Here is a 22,518-nt window from a genome sequence, read left to right on the forward strand (position 1 = left end):
AACCAATTCTCCAACTGACTCATGGACAAGTTATGCGAGAAATACAAGTTCAAGCAGTACAAATCTTCCATGTGTCATGCTCTGGCCAACGGTCTTGCAGAAGCATTCAACAAAATGCTATGTAACCTCTTGAAGAAGGTGATCGGCCGAACAAAGAGAGACTGGCACGAAAGAATAAGCTAATCATTTTGTTCATATAGGACGACACATAGGACTTCTACCCAAGCTACGCCTTATTCTTTCGTATATGGCGTGGAAGCTGTTCTGCCACTTGAAAGTCAAATCCCCTCACTAAGGACGGATATACAAAAGGGCTTGACTGAAGAGGAAAACACAAAGCTATGACTTCAAGAGTTATAAGCACTCAACGAAAGGAGGCTCGAAGCTCAACAACACTTGGAATGCTAGCAAGCACGGCTATCCAAGGCATTCAATGAGAAGGTCCGCCCAAGGTCTTTCCAAATTGGAGATCTTGTCTTGGCATTATGAAGGTCCATCATCATAACTCACAAAACAAAAAGCAAGTTCACATCAAAACGGGATGGACCTTACGTAATACAAGAGGTCTACACCAATGGTGCCTACCTAATCATGGCAGAAGACGGCTTGAAGATCGGCCCCATCAAGGGCAAATTCTTGAAGCGTTACTACCATTAAACCAAATAAACAATGCTCCTCACCTGCATGAGCCTAAACTGCAAACGGCAACAATGCTTATTCTCCACACAAGCTTAAAAGGCGACACTTAATGCTCCTCGCCTGCATAAACCTAAACTGCACACGGCATAATGTTCTTTGTTCGCACAAGCTTAAAAGGTGACGCTCAACACTCCTTGTTGACATAAGTTTAAAAGGTGACACTCAAAGCTCCTGGCCCGCAAGAGCATAAACTATGTACAGGAAAACAAAAACAAAAACAAACAAATCGCCAAAAACCATCACTCCCTTGAACTGGTTCATGACTTGATCCCTCCTCAGTAGAGGGTAAGTAAGCAACTTGAAACTTCAAAAACTTCAAGTACAGTCACATCATCAGCAAAAACACAAACACTTTGAAGAATAAAGAGAAAATTCAAGAATGTGAATACTTTATTTCTTTGAAGGAAGAATTCGGCTACAAAGTCGTATTACAAAATGAGAAAAAAACAAAGATGGCTTCTCCAGTAATCAACAAGGTGATATTCCAAGTCATATCTCCACTACAAATGCGATCGCCAAGAAGCTCAAACAAAGATGGTGGATTGTCACGAACATGGTACGAAGGATTCAAAATAAGAAACCTCAATGTGCACGCCGTCTTCTTCATATTCGGACGACCAAAATCTGTCACTTCCCAAGATACGTTAGAAGACCACGACTTGATATGCATCAAGTTGTCTTTTACAGGAAGAACAAATGCCTGAGGGCCAGTCAATGGCGCGCAAAGCTTTAACGTCGTTCCCCTATCTTGTGAATTGCCTTCCTTCACAAGAATGGTGATGGTATTATTCTTAAAGCACTTGAAAAATACCTTGGCTGCAGCAAAATAAACAAAGCAACATAAGCACAAAAGTGGGGTGACAAAGAAAGAAAACTCGCTTCACTAAAGCAAAAGACATGCGAGACAAACCTCGTAAGCATTGAAGGATGACGATGATAAAGTCACAACCATGAAGGAAAATCAGCCACAAAGCTTGATCAAGCTCAGCAAAGAGGGTAGCTATAAGACAGTCCTTCAAAGCACGCTACAGTAGCAAAGAAAACCAAAACGCCACGTAATCGCACTACAAAACCCCGCAGTGATTACGCAATCAGTTTCATGCACTTCACGGCAAAGGAGAGAGCAGCTATAAGATAGTCCTTCAAAGCGTGCTACAGTAGCAAAGAAAACCAAAATGCTACTCAATCGCACTACGCAACCCTGCAGCGATTACGCAAGCAGTTTCTTGCACTGCACGACAACGTCGCTACCAAGGGAAAACTGTGACCAAAGGGCACTACACAACATAAACTCGCTACAATCTTTTGCACAGCTCCACGTGGTAACCAATGACGCACTACAACAAGCTCCAAGCAGTAACAAAAGGCACGGCAAGCAGCATAAACAAGCAAAACCATAGGCAAAAGCTCCAAGCAAGCCCATGGCAAGGAATTGTGTGTGTGAAAAAAATACACACCCAATGGTCCTATAAATAGGGGTCAATTGCTTCCTAATGTTATAAGGGAAATATATACCCAAATAGCAAAAGGAAGATCAAAACAAGGAAGCACATTCCAACCAAAAGAAGGAAGCTAATTCCAAGCAGAAAATGGCAAGTTTCAGCCAATTTGTGCAAGCAGGACGTTTTTGGTGATAAGTCAACTTCCTAGATGAGTTTTGATGCAAGGCCAATTGGAGAAGGAAGTTAAGTGGCTGATGATCATTGTATCCAAATTTCATAATTTTATCTAAAGCCAAACATTCCAGTTTTCAAAATTATTCCCGCATAAATTGTTTTCCTGTCAAAATTGCGCAGTTGTAGGAAAATAACGAGTTGAAGGCTTTCCCGATTTTTCCTAGTGGTGTGTGATATATGCCCGAAAATATAAGAGATAAAGCTACATTTCTCATATTTTTTTAGAATTGTCCAAAATAGAAATCGTCCTCAAACTTGGCGTGCAAGTCAGATGATATGTTTCCCAAACCAAGGAAAATTTTTCAAGTTTCCCAAAATAAGGAAAAACATCCCTCCTTGCCGTGGAAAACAAAATTGTCCTCCTTGCCATGGAAATCAAAACATGAAACAATAAAAATCTCCTTCCTTGCCATGGGAAAGGAAAAGAGGAAACAAGAATTCCCCCTTGCCGTAGGGAACAAGAGAAAAAGGAAAGAAAAAATGCACAACCTACTTACCTAAGGATAAGCATTAAATCTTTCCAAAACCTTGAAGGAAATCACAAATGCTTTCTAGCACTTTGAAGTGAGTCATCCTCGTTACCAAAACTAAAAAGGATTCTTACCAAAGAAAGGAAAAAACATTTTTTCCCACAACCACAAGGAAAAACATTTTTTTCCTACACCCACAAGGAGAAGAAAATCAAGTCCCAAAATACATCAAATGTATTTTGTCAAAGATTATGGAAAGTCAAAACGCACAATAAGTATGTGCCGATTTATCCATTTTCAAAATTTCTTTCGAGATCAAGCCTCTATGGCCCTTGACGATATTCATCACTTCATTCAAGATCAACCCTCTACAGCCCTTAAAGAAAACTTTCATTTCAACTCAAGATTAAGCCTCTACGGCCCTTGAAGAAAATTTTAATTTCATTCAAGACCAAGCCTCAATGGCCCTTGAAGAAATGTTTCTACCAAGAAATACGCCTCAACGACCCTTGACAAAATTTATCATTTCAATTCAAGAGATACGCCTCTACGGCCCTTGAAGAAGCAAACTAATTCAAGATCAAGTCTCAACGACCTTAGAGTTAGAACATTCACATTGCAAGACTTCAAAACACGTTTCCTACATGTGGCAAGCATATGCCTACAATGCGGCTCGAAGTGGGGGCATTTATAGACATGTAAATTTCATTGCATACAAATGATGCCTCGCAAAGCTCCACGTGGCATCTGACTTATCACAAAGGGACAAGTCATCAATGACATGTGGCACAAATCAAGCAAAGGAAGCTTAAAACTTCCCAAAATTTGGCCAAAGAGAGAAACCTCTCTTAAAAAAAAAAGGCAAGGGTTCAAACTGTTCTCAAAACTGGAAAGAAAGTCAAGGCATCTTTGTAAAACAAGCAAGAATTGAAGATTACTCAAAAATAGTCAACAAAGGCCCTATCATTCCGCCAAGGGAGTAAGAAAGCTAAAATTAAGACACAAAACATCCCTAAATTCTCCCATGGGCGAATTAGGACAAATCAAAGCCAAATCCACCCAAAGGCAAGCCTTGAGAAGCCTATAAGTACAAGGTAAAAAACTTTGGCATTTAGAAGAACCTCTGCCAAACCTTTGAAAACTAATACTCTGCTAAAGCTCTCTTCGAAGAACACACAACCAAAACCGAAGCTTTTTTTCAACCAAAGTCGAAACACTCCCTTGAAGAATCAACAACTTGCAACGACGTTCGTTTCAAGATCAAGTCACCAAGACCCTTGAATCAACGAAAACCTACATCAACATCATCTTTGCCGCACCTTGAGGTGAAGACCATCCACTGATGTGATAAATAATAGCACTCAAATTAAACCCTCTTTTTGACAATTGTAGTATAGATATAAGTAGGGATCGTTCTAGGCCGGGGATTAGGAGAGATTGCTAATCTAATAAAAATTGACTCAAAGATGTAAAAATATGCTTCAAAACACTTAAACAAACTCAAAGGACTCTTAACTAAACTTGTATGACTCAAAACAAACTTAAAAGACTCAAAACAACTCAAAACAATAAAAAAGACTCAATTTAGACTCTAGGACTTAACTTGGACGAAAATACAATTGGTTTGACTCAAAAGACTCAAAAACACACTTTTGGACAGATTTGAAACAAGTAAGTAAAGGGGATTTGGTTTTGGACGAATTTAAGAGAAAAACAAGTAAATAAAAGACTTAAAACAGATTTTGACGAATTTGGGAAAAACCAATGGATGATTAGATAGCTAAGGGATACTTCTCCACACGTGATACATTCAAACATAAATTGATTTCCAGTTGCTTTTCCGATAAACCATGAACCTCAACACCCCAGATTAACCGTGACATCACTAATTAACCCTCAGATTTTCCTTAAGTTATTGGATTGGATGACATCATACGACAACCCAAAGCATTCTTCAAAAGTTCCCTACATGACATCATAATAGAGATACAATCAAAGATCATTACATTCAATGAAAATCATAAGTATTGACAAAGCACTTGTAACTATGACATCAAGATACTCATGCTAGGAATTTACTTAACATGATTGTGAAAACAACCTTAACTACTTGTGAATATAAGTTTGTGACGATTATGTGAAACTCTCTTATATTCTAGCACCAAATTCAAGCATGCAAATTAAGTAGGCCTCCCTAATCAACATACAAGAATAAGTTATCCATCAAACGGTTAAGTAAATTGCATTCACAATTTATGAAATCACAACTGGATTTAATCAATTCATATCATAAACATAATCATGGTTTCAAAGCATCCCCTAGCTAAAACGAGTTTAGCCTCTCATGTTCACAACAAAACAAGTGAGAATAGAATTAAACATTGAAAACAAAAGATAGATTACACCTAAAAACGCTTCAACACTCCAACTTGAATGCACAAACGTCCATGGCTTCTTCTTTCTTCTCTTATTCCTTGCAAAGTCACGGCACAAGAGTTTAGGGTGATTTGTGAATGATTTTCTGGGTTGTGAATGGATTTAGGATGGTAAGGTGGTGCGGCAAAGGTTGGGAATGGTGTATGGATGCTCGGATGAAGGTATGAATGTGTATGAATGGTGGAAGAATGGTTGGAAGGCTGCGGCAAAGAAGGGTTGTTTCTGTGAATGATGGCAGGTTATGTATGAGAGTGATTAGGGTGAATGAAAGGTGCGGCCTTGGTATTTATTTGAGAGAAAGAATCCCCAGAGTTTATTACATAGTTTAGGAAAGGATTTAGACCCCAAATCCATCAGGAAAATGAGTCTTAAAGTCAGAAATTAAAAGGGAAAAAGGAAAGGTAGTTACGGCATTCAATTGTGAGAAGGGGAATGTGGTTTAATTCTGAAATTAGGCAAGGATTTTGGGATAGAAAAGGTATGTGAGATGTGGCTGAGATTTAGGTGAAAAAGGAATGTGTTTTAATGACTTAGAATAGGAAATAAGGACCTCCCTTGCACGGCAAGGATGGGATGCACGGCAAGGCACTTAGGTTGCAAGGAAGTTTGGTTTATGCCCTAGAATGTATAGAAGTCTTAAATGATGCTGAAACAAGGAGTCTTTAAGGATTAGGAAAGGTTAAACCAAAATAGGAAACCTTGGCTTAACTTTCCTACTTCAAGTAGGAAACCTTCTTTGACTAGGATTCATCTTTTGATTAGGAATCCTCTTGTGATTAGGAATCCTAACACCTTTAGGTCTTCAATTTCGTCCATTCCTTTTGCTCCAAGCATATGCTATCCATTTCAAGTCCAATTTTGCTCCAAAATGCACCTTTTTGCTTCCTTAGCCATGTGAACTTAAAAACACACGAAAATAGCTTAAACTACTAAAATAACTATGAATTAACAACATAAATGCACGAAAACAAGTTAAGTAAGTCGCCTAAATATGCTCCGATCATCCACGCGTTGTTTTCAAGCTCAAAACTTGAAGCAATCGTTTAATTGTTCGTCTGAGATCAAGTCATCGTGACCCTTGGATCAATAATCAACCATCTACATCAAATTTGAAGACTGAATCAGAAGAAAATTGTAAACAGAGATTGTAACGTACAAATTCAAATCAATACAAATCTACTTTGTACACGTGTTCTCATTTCATTCAATACAAAATTTTCATATTTACAATAATGTATAATAATTTTTGTTAAAATGTAGTATTTTAAAATTACTAATTTATTGTTATTGCCATTAATGTAGGTTCATTGGGATGCTGACGAAACCGATGAGAATCAGTAGAAGTATCTGGATGAGCTTTTAGGAAGCGTTTCAAGGAGTGGAAGTTTGATGTGATGCGGGATGCGGAGTGAAGTGTTGATGCCCCGGCGAAGGAGGTGTGAAGTTGAATTGTAATAATTTTTTTTTTGTTTTTTTTTTTTTTGAAATAAGATTTTGTGGACTTTATATTTATTTTAATTAATAAATTTATGTTATGTGGAAGAGTATTAATATTTACATTAATTATAATTTGTATTTAGGATAGTAAATTAGTTTTGTTAATTAATTTAAGGTTTTATTAAGTTTGAGCTTTTTTATTTAGATTAAAATAAAATTTTACATTACATAAAAAGAAAAGGGAAAAACATTAAAAATAAATAAAAATATGCATTGCGCAACGAAACATGTTTTCGTCGCGCAGTTTGTTTAAAAGAATAAATTATAAAGTGAAGGAAATAAAATTAAAAAAAAATTGTAAGCTGTCACGACGAATACATTGCTTGTCGTGTAAAGGTTATTTGCGCGATGAACAAACTGTTAGTCGCGCAAAGGACATTTGTGCGACAAAGGCTGTGTTCGTTGCACAAAATCATTGTCCAAAAGTGAACCTTTTAATTTTAATTCAGCTGTGCAGAGGCATATAGCAGTAAAACTGTAGATTTAGCCTCTGCACTTATCCCCTTCAGTTTTCCTCAATTCGGCATCTGTCATTTCCAATTTCTCTCAATTTCATCATCTAATACTCCCTCCATCTTCTTCTCTAGGTTGATCGAGCAATCTCGATGTGTCTGGTAAGCTTTTTTTTTTGTTAGAGTAAAAGTATTAATGTAAAGTCATACTAACGGCATGAATTTCGTTGTCTATAGGGATATTATGTGTGATTAGCGATTGGTGGAGAACTATTGAGAAGGTATTTTCTTCGTTTTATTTTTTTTAAATATCAAATTAATTAAATTATGTTGAACCTATGTTGTTATATTTATATTGTGCTGTGAAATTATATTTATATTTTGTTGTTAAATTTGTATGTGACGTACAAATATGTGTTGTGATGTACGGAGTTAATTATAATTAACTTCGTACTTGTTTTTTTATATTTTTTATTTTTAGTAAAACTTAGTTTCCCGTTCGAGGATTAGTTGGATTTCGCGCACTGATGCGTCACGCATGACACTATCATTTGTATGAAGTTGTTGTGATTGTTGTACTATTATTGTGGTTCCAAGAATTATGAACAGGACGTGGATACAAAACCAGAATAGATGCGCGGATGAATACTTGGATGGAATCGAGGATTTTATTGACTTTGCTCGTACACACAACCCGGGTGCAACTAGAATCCGGTGTCCTTGTAGAAGGTGTAATAACACATTAAGGGAGACAATTGAAAATGTTCGATTTCATTTAGTAAGGAATGGAATAGTTGAGACATATAATACTTGGAACCATCATGGGGAACAATTAGATAATGCTTCGTCTTCAAACGCCATAAGAGTGAACAATGTTACACCTATTATGGATCCTAATGAACAAGTCATGGATATTATAAATGATGTTTTTCCATTTGTATCAACAAACACCAATCAGGAAGGGGACGATGACGTGCCTACACCAATGGACAGTGTAGAGTTCGAACAATATGAAAAACTATTAAAAAATGCCAACCAAGAGTTATACTTGGGGTGTGAGAGCTTTTCAGTTCTCACGGCCATTGTGGAACTAATTCACGGAATAATAAAGTATCGTATGTCAAGCCAGTGTTTTGATTACTTTTTAGGGGTTTTCAAGAGAATGCTTCCAAAGGACAACTGTTTTCCGAAAGACCATAGACATGCGCAAAAGGTGTTGAATGGTCTTGGATTGGGTTATGAAAAAATTTATGCTTGCAAAAGCAATTGTATTTTATTCTACAAAGAGAATAAAACATTGGATAAATGCCCTGTATGTAATAAGTCGAGGTTCAAAATGACATCTCAGAATAAAACGACTAAGATCCCATAAAAAGTCATGCGTTATCTGCCTTTTAAACCCAGGTTGCAATAATTGTATATGTCGACACATACTGCCACCGACATAAGATGCTTTAAGGAAAAACGGGTAGATGATGATGTAATGAGGCATCCTGCAGATGGGGAGGCATGGAAAGAGTTTGATGGAATGTTCCCTGAGTTTGCTACTAATCCTCAGAATGTTAGATTAGGACTTTCCACTGGAGGATTCAATACGTGCAGGTTTCTAAACCAACACCACAACACTTGGCCAATTTTCATATTCCCCTATAATTTACCCCCTTGGAAATGCATGAAAAAAGAATACATGATGATGACCCTTTTGATAACTGAGGATCCTGGTAGGTCAATCGATGTTTACATAAGGCCATTAGTTGATGAGCTAAAATATTTATGGACAAACAGTGTGCGTACATACGATAAGTGCATTGGGAAGATGTTAACTTTGCGGACATCAGTTATGTGGACTATGAACAATTTTCCCGCATATATAATGAATTTTGGGTGGAGCACTAAGGTTTATATGGCATGCCCTATATGCAAGGATGATGTAACATCTGGTTGGCATGCCAGAAAAGTTTGTTACCTTGGTTATCGAAGATGGTTACCATGGGACCATGAGTAACGGGAAAAGGAAAAAGAGTTTGACGGGAAAACAAAGCATCATCTTAGACCTAGAGAATGGTCCGGTGATCAAATTTTAGAACAGCTTAACTGTTTGGATTTTGCTCCGTTTAGAAAAGTAGTGAGTAGGACCAGACCTTCTATACATATGAATTGGATGCACAAGCTTATGTTTTTTGAGCTCTCCTATTGGTCGAAACTAAAATAGAGATACAACCTCGACGTTATGCATGTTGAGAAAAATGTATTTGACATATTGGTGGGTACCATTCTAGATATCGAGGGAAAGACAAAGGACACAATCAAAGCTTGTCTTGATTTGGAAAAAAATGGGCATACAAAGGGGTTTATGGATGAATAGGGAATGTGATAAAGCCAGAAGGAATCTTGCGTTTTTTTTTTCCATGAAACCGAATGATAAAAAAAAGTTTTTAAAGTTTGTATCGTCTGTAAAGTTTCCCGATAGGTCTGCTTCTAATACCACGTTGCGTGAATGTTGACGGGGGTAAATTTGCTAGACTAAAAAGCCATGACTGCCATATGGTTATGCAATGCCTACTTCCTATGGGTATTCGACATCTATTGCCGGCAAATGTTGTGAAGCCAATCATGTTGTTGTCCAGGTTTTTTTCCCAACTGACGGCAAGAACATTGCAAAAGTCGGACATTAATCAGTTACGCCATGACATTGTCCAAGTCCTATGCAAGTTTGAGATGATATTCCCCTCCAGCTTTCTTCACAAGTATGATCCATGTGATGGTTCACTTTCCTGAAAGAGCATTGCTTGCTGGTCCTGTTAACTATCGCTGGATGTATCCAATAGAAAGGTATATAATCCTCATCATTTGTTTATGCATCATTAACCCACGCTTACCAATTTGCATCATATCGTTTTATTTTGGCAGGCTTCTCGAGGAGCTAAAAAAAAGTGTACGCAATAGGGTGAAGCCCGAGTGATCAATTATAGAGGCTTAGGTTCAATATAAGTCGCTTACATTTTGTCGAATGTATTTAAAAGATGTGGAGACGACTTTCAATCATCCTCAGTGTAATAATGACAGGGGTGTGAGAAAAGAGAAACTTTATGTTTTTGCCCAATGCGCATGACCTTTTGGAGATCTTGTACGAGACGAGTCGTTTTCCAAAAATGGGATGGAAGTAGCACATTGGTTTGTATTGAAGAATTGTGACGAGATAATGGCATACCTAGATAAGCATGAAGAAATGATGAAGCGAGAACATCCATCACATTTGTATGCCAAGAAACACTGAGAATTGTTTCTACAGTGGTTTCTCGAATATTTAAGTTATAAGTGTTTTGTATTTAATTTTCTTAAACTAACAGGTGTATGTTTTTGTATAATGTTAGGTGAATAAATTGAAAGCATTGAATTCCCCCACTTACAGTGAAGAGTTATATAACTTGGCGTTGGGCCCAATACACGCTGAATTGTTCTCGGGTTTCCATGTTAACGACGTCAAGTTTTTGGGGGTTGCACGAGATGACAAGTTGTGTACATAAAACAACGGTGTCCATGTACTAGCTGGAGGTGAAAGTATGGACATTGATTTCTATGGAAAACTAACAACTATCTTGCAATTGCTTTACAAAGACCGATGCCAAGTGATCATGTTTAAGTGTTGATGGTTTGATAGAAACCCAAATAGGCAAGGAAGTGTTAAAATTGATCAAGGCTTACTATTTGTGAACACTAAGAGAACTTGGTACGATGACGACCTTAAAGCCAGGAGAGGTTGGAAAGTTTTTCGAAAGATAGATCAGATGAACACATATGCTATACCAGAACAAGACCTTACTGACGACAACGTCGACAATGTCGCTAAACAACGTTTAGAATCTTCAATGGAAAATGATGCGAAAACACTTTGAGATACAAATCTTATCCAAGAACCATTTCAGATACAAGGAGTGGCTTCAATCAAAAAACCGATTCAGTCAATTACAATTGACCTCGGTAATCATCGATGATACGATGGTGCAGTGGGTTCAAATGACGACGGTGACGTACCTATCGAGAAAGAGAATTGGACGATAGAAAGTGATGATAGCGACAATAGCAAAAGTTATTATAGTTCGGATGATAAATAATGCAATTTATTTGTGACTTGCTATGTAAAACATATTAAATGAATTTTTTTGTAATTTATTTATCTTATGTTATAAATAAATTGTTTTGTTTTATTTCAATAAATATAAATTCAAACAAAAATTGAACCGGGTAAATTAAATTTTCAGCTCTTTACGCGATGAACAAGATATTAATTTCCTTTTTGTTACGCAAGGAGCTAAAAATTTTGACTTTCTAACAGGCACGAAAATAATTTCATGAAAATTTAAATTTTTTGCGCAACAAATATCCTGCATTTGTCGCACAATAACCTCGGATTAAACTGAAATCGCAAACACTTTTCCCCTGACCTCTTCGTCTTTGTAAACTCTTTCCTTCCGACACACCCTCCCTCTCTCTTTCTCACTAAATCTCTGTCACCCTCCCTCTTGCCCTCTTACCCTCTTGCCCCCTCGCACTCTCTATTCCTCCTCCGACACACCCTCACCACCACACACCCATCTCCGGTGCTCCAAAGTCCCATACCCAGGCCCACAATCCAGTCCACCCATCTCCGCTGCTAACAAGGTAAAGATTTCAAAAAATTTTAATTTATTTCGATTCTTGTTTGGGGAATTTGGGGTTCCAGTTTACATAGCACTAGATTAGAGAATTAAGGGATCGATTTTAGGGGATTAGGGTTTAGGAGCTGGGGGTTAGATTTTTTAAAGGGTTTTTTTTTTTTCCTTGAAAAGTTGGCTTCTTGATTTGTTGCATTTTGTTGATAATGTGGCATGTTCTATGAATTTAGTGAAGCTTCATTAAGGTAATTTCTTGTTGAATTTATTGTAATAATGTGCAACGGCGTGCCATATATGGCTTCGTCCTTGAACGGGGAAGTCTGTGATTCAAGTCGAAAGGGAGAGATTAAGAATGCATTGCTAATTTGCTACAGCATCTACGAGATTTGAAATTAATTTAGTACAGTATATGTTTCTGTCAATAAAAGTGATACTTGTTTCTATTCAATGTGATGGGATTTCTTATTTGCTAGATTTATAGTAAAGACTTGGTTTTGCTCGGTGTCAGTGGGGGAGGGTTTTAAACTCAGTATTCAAACAACGTTTGTTTCGATATGAATTTTTTGTTTTTGCATCCAACTTTAAGGTTTTAGCATAATTGTCTAGGTACATATTTTTCTATTTAACAAGTCACACAGTCTTTTGGTGAAGATAAGAATAATAAAGCATATATCCAAATATAATTCAAATCATCTTCTGATCAACAGCTAGATTGCAATTAATCATCAACCAAAAATATGAAATTCTGATGCCAAATCGTGGAATCTACCAATCTTAAGTGAGTTAGAAAATTTAGTATAACAATCCATCTTTCTCATCAACAATATTTAGTTGATGATTCTCGTTGGCAAGCTTACAGCCCGTAAATGTGGCTTTCATTTGCCTTTCCTCAAAGTTAATTACAGGACAGAAGAATATTTCATATCATGCTTCTTTCACCTTTCAGTTTGCATTTAGATAATTTTCATATAAATTTGAATCAAACTTAAATTGTCCTGTCACGGTAGAAGACCTAGCTAGTTGATGTAATAACTCGTATTCCTTTCTTGAACATATTATCTATACGTGCATTATATCATGTCCTGTATGGTATGAAGTATGACATTTTCTAGCATAGATGTTTTAGAAGTTAATTACGAATGGAATCAAATAAACACCTTTCGGACATTTAAATCCTTAACATGAATTATCATCATATATACAGCATATGAGAGAGGCTTTTATAGAGCATTAGGTTAGAGAATTAAGGGATCGATTTTAGGGGGATTTGGGTTTAATTAGGTGCCGGGGGTTGGATTTTTGGGGATTAGGGTTTACAATTTTCTTTTCAATAGACTATAAGAAACAGAGAGGATTTTTGGGGATTAAGCATTTTTTATTTAACTAATTGGTTAGCTTTAGCAAAATAGGAGTAGGATTGAAATTGTTTGTTACTAATCAACTTTGAGATAACCCGCATTTGTTTAATTAATCTACGTGAAGGGTTAATACTGCTGACTTGGTGAAGCCCAAGTCTGCTTCATTTGCTTAATTTTCAGTTGTACTTTTAGCTTTACATATCTTTGCACTTACCTTAGTCTTTCATACCTTTAGCTTTACATATCTTTGCACCTTTAGCTTTACATATCTTTACATATCTTTAGCTTTACATATCTTTACATATCTTTGTACTTTTAGCTTTACATATCTTTAGATATGTAATTTTCAGTTGTACTTTTAGCTTTACATATCTTTATATATCTTTGTACTTTTAGCTTTACATATCTTTGCACTTATACTGATATACAACTTTAAACACATGTCCTATGACCGAAGACATGTAATGGTAAGAAGCATCGGTTGTTTTTGAGTATCCACAAGCATTGTGTAGGTACATATTTGAACGTTCAATTTGATCAACAACTTAAATTTAGTGAATGATGATCGTTGGACTAAGTTCAATGATCAAGTATGTGTTGAGTCTATTGACACTAAGAGCATGTAGGTACTAAATTACAACAAAAAAATTTCTATATGCAAATATAACTAACCTCACTCTCGTTGATTTGGTATAACCATCAGATAATCCGTCACTTCTGCAGTAGGTTTCTCTTCTAGGGTTGTGATAGGTTAATAACATTGAGATCTAACTTTAGCATTAGGTTAATAACTATAATATGATGAATAGTCTATAAAAAAAAATTCTTTTCAAAAGGTCCTTAGCATTCCTCTTTTTCTGAAACTGCAGTTTCTCCACATATGAGAAATAGAGACATAGTTTCTTTTCTTTTTTTTTTTTTTTTTTTTTTAATCTCAGTTGAAAGGTGGGGAACTCATATGAATTTGAGAAAAGCTAATGAAGGATATGTTTGTGTTTATGTTTGGAGGCCTACATAAGGCCGCTGCTGCCCAAGTCAATCGGCTCTAAGTACCGTATCTATTTTTGTTTAATTGAATGGGGAAATGTATATAGGTAAGTGGACTATTCTTTTGTTTCTCCTTTAATGAAATGCATATAGGTCAAGATGCTTTTATGGTCTAATTGTCAATTTTATGCTTGATTTCAGATTTAGGGATTTAGGGATTAATTTAGTTAATGTTTAACGGTATATATATGGTTCAAATGCTTGATTTAGTTATGCGTGGGGTTGGTGTGAGTGATATGCCACACAATTAGGCATGTGATTGGATTGATGTATACTTAATGAATTTTTTTCTTTCTATTTGTGCAGATGTCCAACCTTATTAGAAGTCGTAAGGCAGTGATGACTGCACCCCGTTCAATTTCCCCGCCTCCTCCATCAGCTACCACAACTCTGGCAGAAATGGACCACAGCCCGGTTGATCTGGTTGGTCCTGAGGTATCTTAGGCACCGATGTCATCAGCCTCATCAGTGGCGTTACCTGTTAGCACCAAACGTGGTCACCGCCGCCCTTGCACGCCCAACACGACATCGGCATCCACTAACGATGCCTCGGGGTCACAACAAGGTAAAGTTAAATAATGCCCCGCACGATGATAACTGTTTTTTTTTTTTGTTTTTTTCTATAATGCTTTGGTGATTTCTCCATATAGATTGTTCTATGTGATATTGGATTGGCTAATGATGCTAGGAGGGTGGTCATTAGTTCTTTGAAGGGAACAAAATGTCTCTGAAAATGTTTGTTCAATTTTTCTGCTTAATTCCGAGTTTTACTAGTTTAATTTTGTTCAAAATTTGAGCTGGAGCTACTTTAAGTTTGATCTTTAGTTAGTTAGTTAGGTAAGTAGACGGAACATGTGTAAAGTGGATAATTTAGTTTTCTCTGCATGTCATTTATATAAAGGATTCTCATATGAATGATCATGGTAGGCGTTAGGCCGTTAGTCTTCAAGTGTTGAAGCAATTCATAATAGAATTTCAATTTGCTACTTAAATTCCCAAGATCCACTATGTAATATTTCACTTGGCATCCACTACTGAAGCATTCAACTGTTGTGATTATTGTTGAATATCATATATTATTCATTATAATGTCCAGGGTTTGGGAATTGTTATAACTTTAGGGGAGGTTCTGTCCAAATTTCGGTTTACTTTGTTGTGTTTGTTTGACTGTTTTTTATTTTTTGCAGCAAAGAAAAATACACAAGGACCTTGTCGCCAGTTAAAGACGACGAAGGTCACTCGGGTGACCAACGGACATATCACGATCGGATACGATGACGGGCATCGAGCTGCACCTACGATGGAGCAGCATAACACATTGGCCCACGACATTGGTCATGTTGTTCGAACCTTATGCCTTATGCAATGGAAGTCTTCGAAGGTGATGCCAGATGGGTGAAGATGAAGGTGCGCTCATATTTGTTGGTAAGTGTCCTGCCTTTTTATTGTTTTTCCTTTAAATTTTATAAATATATATATATATATATATATATATTACTTAAACTATGTAATTAATTTGTTACATTGCAGACGAACTACAATTTCAACGACATCAACCATAATATGTTGGCCTACGTCAACAAGCTCTTCACTGAATGGTACAAGCAATGGAAGAGCGACCTACACCAATATTTTGAGACATTTGATGATCCGCAAGTTGCTCTTGAGAAGGGTTGCCCGAAGGAGTTTGATGACTGGGAAGAAAATTGGGTGTGGTTCTGCAGTCATTCTCAAGAACCTGGCTATATGGTACGTTTTTAATATTAAGTCTAAAAGTATTATACGTTTCTTACTAATGTTTATTGATTTTTTTTTATATTTCATTTAAATTAGAACTAATACGTTTATTTTTTGTACAACAAAATAAGGCAAAAGCCAACAAGATCAATCGGGTGAAGAAGACTCTTCTCAACCATTCAGGTTTGAGGCCCTTTTCATATAGGATGGAGGCGCAGCGGCAGGTAATAATAACGTTTTTCATATTCAATTTTTAATATGACAGTAGTATTAATTTTTTTATTCGTACTAACATTTTTCTTATCTTGTTCTATTCAGGGGGGGTTCAAATTTTCTGGAGATCGATGTCTTTGGATACGTTTATGTTCAACCCAAGGATGAGTTGGCCGAGTCCCTTCATGTAAGTATTTATCATTTGTAATTACTATCTTACGCATTGAAGTATCATGGTTATTATTTCAATGTTATTATTAATATTGCATGTTATATTACATAAACGACGATGATGGAGAAAAGGCGGTTGGTTCTTCAAGAGGCCGACTCCCAGCTTCCTCCCAAGACTCCGCTAGAGTCTGTGGATCCCCCCGAGGATGCAGGGTTTCAGATCGTTACAGAGACCTTGGATCAGACTCTCGGGCGGAGGCTGGGGATGTATTGTAGGGCAAAGGGGAATGCTCGACGCCGGGAACCTAGAGCCTCTTTCTCATCACAGTCGAAGAGCGTGATGGCAGCTTTAACAGCAGAGGTGGTCGGCCTTAAGACTGAGCTCACCTCGTATAAGATAAAGATGTCACTGATCGTACAGGTCATCAGTCATTCCAACATTTGTCTTTCGGATTTGTGTCCTCCGTCGAGATCTGAGCCCTTCCAACCCGAGCATGCCCAGAACTCTGCCCCTTCGACCTCTGAGCCCGTCCCCAACCCCGAGACCTTCTTGCCTCGAGATTTCCAGCTGCATGTGAATGATGACCCTGTGGATTACTCCACATTATTTTCTTAGTTTTTTACTCCCTTACTTATTAAACATTTTCCTTGTACATACATTTTTTTATTATTTAAATAAATTAATTTTCTCTTCATTACATTTTTTTAAGTGCAATTTAATTTTATAATTTTTATATAAAATTAAAAACAAAACAAAACAAAAAAAAAAACAAATTAAAAAAAAATTATTTTTCTTTTTGCACAATGAATATATTCATCTCACATAGTTCTCGCGGCTAACAAGAGTTCCTTGTGCAAGAACAACATATCATCCTGTAGAGTTTTTAGGGATGAATATTAGTCGTCCTATGTATGTATCTTGGCATTTTGTGTGACGAAGCCATTCGTTCCTAAAAATTTTGTGTGACGAAGGCTAAACCATTGCACAGTGTTCTTGCGACTAATATTATTGTTCGTCGCGCAAAGTCTTTCTTCATGCTTTTTGCTAGACGAATTCTAGGAGATGAAGTTTTCGTCGCGCAGATGTCTGGGCGACGGAAATACACCTTGCACGAACAACTTATGTTCGTCTCGCTAGGGGTTAAACGTAGTGGTGCAAATTTTTCCAGTTCCTCAAAATTTTCAAAAAAAAAAAAAAAAAAAAACCCTAAGACCCTTGCCGATTCCATCCATTCCCGTCACCTTAGGCGCTTGAATGTCAGCGAAGACTGCCCCGTATTTGACAGTATCTTTGATATCTGCCAAACCTCCGCTGGCAGCTCAATCGGTGTTGTCGATTCCAATATGATTCTTCTTTGGGTCGTTGAATTCTAGGTTTCAACTCATGTCGAACTTGCTAGTGAGCAACAAGGTGATGAAGGGGACGTTGGCATTGGTGAAGAGGCCAGAGTATTGGTTGGCAAAGGCGTTGGGCGGCGAGGTGGAGTTGGAGAGGACGAAGCAGAGGCCGAAGGAGGTGGTGAAGGAGGCGACAAAGGTAGAGTTGGAGGTGGGTTTTCTGGGAATTTTTGTTTGGTAGAAGATGGAACCGACGACGAACTGGTTAGTGTTATTTATGAGGTTGGTGGCATTAGTGATGTTGGAGAAGTAGTTGAAGAGGAAGTCAAGAGCAAAGGTGCGAAGTGGAAGAGGTGCTTGAAGAGAATAACGATGAGAACGGCTAAGCAGGATGGGTGGGGGGATGGTGCAAGTATTTGGGAAGGTAGTCGACGATGGGGGTGTAGTAGAAGGGTAGTAAAGCAGACTTGAGGAATTGAAAATATTTGAGGAAGATTCTTTTTTTTTTTAATTTATTTTAATTGTTAAATAAAAAATTAATTTTTTGTTAATAATTAATTAATTTTTTATTTTAGTTGGTAAATGAGTGGGTCCCACTCCTGCCACGTCATCATTTAACAGCCAACTTGACAGAAACTTTAACAAAGGTCTGACATTGCAACAAATTCATAAGTTGAGGCATGAAATTGCAATGTTTAAAACATAAGGTATGAAATTACGGTTCAACCCATAGTTGAGGTAGTTTTGTGTAATTTACCCTGAAATTTAACATGAGTAAATATTCATTTGACGGATGAGTCCACTTAAACTATGCATTGGTTGAATAAAAATAAAAATAAATAAATAAATAAAAATAAAAATAAAAAAACCTCTCATTATTGTAAGGTTTGAATCCCACCATGCATACTTTTTTTAGGGTAAACTAAAACTTTCGTTAAAAGTTGAAAATTGTTTGGGCAATATACCCATTTGGAAGACCTCTGGTAGTAGGCGGCTCAAGTGTTTTCTTGATGGATCATCTACGAACTACGGGACAAAAGTCAATAAATAAAATAAATAACTTTTTGGCCTATTTGTCGAAATTCCCCTTAAACTTATAACCTACTGCCAATTTACCCCTTGAACTTAAATTTTAGCCAATTATCCTCCTAAACTTTTATTAATGGCCAAATTCCCATCTTCCATTAAATATCACACATTCCATCCATGATTCCGTTAGTTTAGAGGTCAAAATCGTCATTTCGAAGCAAACGTTCGAGGCTATGGTCTCGTGGGTAGGCTTTGAAAACAGTCTTAGAGAGAGAGAGAGAGAGAGCAACAATGAGCTATTGGTGTGGCAATAGGTGGGCTACAAGAAGGTGGGTTCGTAGGGAGAAGGGAAAGGGGATCACGACTTGAATCGGGAATCTGGGACCTGCCATTGGAGGTTGTGGGGTGGGTAGATTGTGGCGGGGTGGTACTGGGCCTAAATTTGAGGGAAGAGGTAGGGGGATGAATTTGATATGAGATTTAGGGTAGGTGAGAAGGTTTATAATCGAGTAGAAGAGGGGAAGTGAGAGAGATGTGGTTTTTTATTTTCTTTTTTAAATCTTATTTTTATTGTGAATCATGGATAAAATGTGAGAAATTTAAAAGGAAAACTAATGAAAAAGGCTTGAAAAGTTTTAGTTTTAACCAAAAACCATGTTATAAGTTTTGTTTAATGGTTAGTACAAGGCCTATATTAAAGCAGTCCAACTAAAAATGGCCCAACTATAATAAATTATGATTTGTCGATTTTACCCCTAATTTTGTAGGTTGAGTTGTTTTAAATTAGTTCAGTTTGGTTTTCTTGTTAAGCTGTTTTTTGCTGGGGCTGGTTGAAGGCTTTAAGAACCAAACTTTCGAATTCTTATCAATTTGAACGTGATCGTCGTTTCAACTTTTGAAGTGCTGATCAAATTGAATGTGATCATTGCTTTTCAGATCGTCTGTAATTATTCATATTGTTTTTGACGTATTTTTTCCAGATTTTCGTCATTAATGGAGTTCATTGTTGTTTTGCAGACCTTCTTTTTTTTCTTTGAAACAAAAATATAGATCCTTATGCTATTTAATTTATATTTTGTATTATTTCGTTGAAATGTGATTGTCATTATTATTCATAGTGTATTCGAAGTACTGTTTTTCAATTTTTCTTCGTTAGTGGAGTTCATCATTTGTTTATCTAAAAAATAAATTTGAGATATGCATACTATTCAATTTGTGTTTCTTTATTAAATTTGAGATTTGCATGTTATTCAATTTTGTATTATTTCGTTGAGAATTGTATATGAGTTGCAGAAGGTTTTTTCTCGTTTAAGATACATTGTTAGCTTTTTGTTCAGTTTTTTTAGATATAGTGTTGTTTTTTGTTCATTTTTTCATAAACAGTTTCAATTTTTGTTTAGTTATTCAAAAATAGTGTTATCTTTTGGTTCACTTTTATAATGAAATAGTGTTAGATTTTGGTTCAGGTTTTCCAGAAGCAGTTTTATGTTTTGATTCTTTTTCTATAAATAGTTTTAGTTTTTGTTCAATTTTTCTAGAAACAATTTTAGTTTTTGTTCAGTTTTTGTATATGAGTTGCAGAAGGTTTTTTCTCGTTTTGAAGATACAGTGTTAGCTTTTAGTTCAGTTTTATTTGATACAATATTGTTTTTGTTCATTTTTTTTTTTTTATAAACAGTTTTAGTTTTTGTTCACTTTTTCCAAAAACAGTGTTATCTTTTGGTTCAGGTTTTCCAGAAACAGTTTTATATTTTGGTTTTTTTCATAAACAGTTTTAGTTTTTGTTCAGTTTTTCCAGAAACAATGTTATTTTTTTATTCAAGTTTTCTAGGAACAGTTCTATGTTTTGGTACTTTTTTTCCATAAACAGTGTTAGTTTGTTGTTCATTTTTTCAGATATAGTGTTATTTTGTTGTTCATTTTTCAAAGACAGTGTTATTGTTATATATGTTCATTTAATATTTGTGCATTGATTTTTTATTTTATTTTATTTTATTTTATTTTGTGTTGTATAGTTATGGAGAATGGTAAACTAGCTCTGTTTACTTAGGGTGGTTTATCTGTCATTAGTTATATTTCATCAACGTGTACATTCGATCATATTTGTGTTGATCTTTGCTCTAAGGTTAAAGGTTTGAGACCAGGTTGTTTTGAGTTGAGATATTCTTTGAGTGAAGGATCTAATTGTCTATTGGATTGTGATGCCGATGTTAAGAACATTTGTTAGTTCTTGGTGTTGTTGGAAAATCTCTAGGAGAAATATTGGTTTTTGATAAATGTGCAGGTGATCTAGTTGAGTTACCTACGGATAATGTATCTTCCTCGTGCTATACATCATATTATATAACGCTTGTTAGTGAAAATTATCATTTAGGTGAGTGTGATTCTCATGGTATTCATAGCTACATGACTTCTAAATGGGAAAACTATATTGAATCCATGGGTCAAGTTTTTAAAGAAGGCTGTGCTGATTTTTGTGATAAGTTGAAGAAGTTCTCTGTTGAGTGGGTTTGAGTTGAAATATTTGAAGAATGATAAAAGTCAGATTAACGTTGAGTATTCTAGGAAAGAATATAACGGTTGTATTTGGCATGTCTATGCATCAAAGTGTTCAATTAATGATTTTTTTGTTATTCGAAAATTGCACAATATGCATACATGTAAGGGAATGATCCGAAAGAAGAAAAACAAAGTTGTTGGTCGGAAGTTTGTCACTTCTTTCATTAAGGACAAGGTTTAGTCAAATCCACTTATCAAACCAAAGAAAATCATTTCAAACCTAAAATAGTTTTAGGACTAGACATTGATTATTCTACTCCATACTTTAGTAAAGAGAAGGCAGTTTATATGCTAAATGGCGACGTTGTTGATTCTTACAAGTTGTTGCCTTAGCATATAAAATTTAACCTTGCAAGCAATCATGGATCTGTATTTGAGCTTGAAGTTGTACCAGATTCCAACAGGTTTCTTCGATTATTCATCGTTTACGATGCATGGATCAAGGGATTCATATTTTGTCGCCTAATGTTATTCATTGATGGTACTTTCATCAAGAGCAAATACAAAGGCACACTTCTATCCTGCTGTGCAAAAAATGGCAATGATGGTGAGTTAATAGTCTAACTTTATATTTGATGTTATATGTTTTATGTAAATAAAAGTACAGAAAATTTTCATAAACAGTTGTATCACATTTTAGGTTACAAAAACAATTCAACGACAATTATAGAAACAGTTTAATTACAATTACATAAACAGTTTTAGTTTTTGTTCAGTTTTTCTAGAAACAGTTTTTGTTTTTGTTCATTTTTGTATATGAGTTGTAGAAGGTTTTTTCTCATTTTAAGATACAGTGTTAGCTTTTGGTTCATTTTTTCCAGATACAGTGTTGTTTTTGTTCATTTTTTAATAAATAGTTTTAGTTTTTGTTCACCTTTTTCAGAAACAGTGTTATCTTTTGGTTCGGTTTTTCCAGAAATAGTTTTATTACACCTGGCAATATTTTATTCCTTTTCTGTTTTTGTAAAGATTTTCGAGCTTGCTTATGCTATTGTTGATTTAGAAACAATAAAAAATCGATGATCGTTTTTGTCAATATTATCTCATATATTAAGGCCTCAAGAGAGAGTGACACATTTATGTCGGATAGACATGATGGAATTTTGAGGTGCATTCCTGAAATTTTCCCTGAATTTCCACATTCATACTGTCTTGTTCATTTAAAACAGAATGTTGGTAGT

At 35.9% G+C, this 22,518-nt stretch overlaps 1 long non-coding RNA gene across 1 annotated transcript; it reads left to right on the forward strand.

Annotated features, from left to right (window-relative positions):
- Positions 1-15,495: 15,495 nt before the first annotated feature.
- Positions 15,496-16,252, forward strand: LOC148695692 (uncharacterized). The gene is made up of 3 exons (XR_015964876.1): positions 15,496-15,715; positions 15,821-16,039; positions 16,159-16,252. It is a non-coding gene; the product is annotated as an uncharacterized LOC148695692 (long non-coding RNA).
- Positions 16,253-22,518: the final 6,266 nt, after the last annotated feature.

The sequence above is a fragment of the Pyrus communis genome, chromosome 7 (genome assembly GCF_041283825.1).
Source record: "Pyrus communis isolate YQ-2024b chromosome 7, ASM4128382v1, whole genome shotgun sequence".
Lineage (NCBI taxonomy): Eukaryota > Viridiplantae > Streptophyta > Magnoliopsida > Rosales > Rosaceae > Pyrus > Pyrus communis.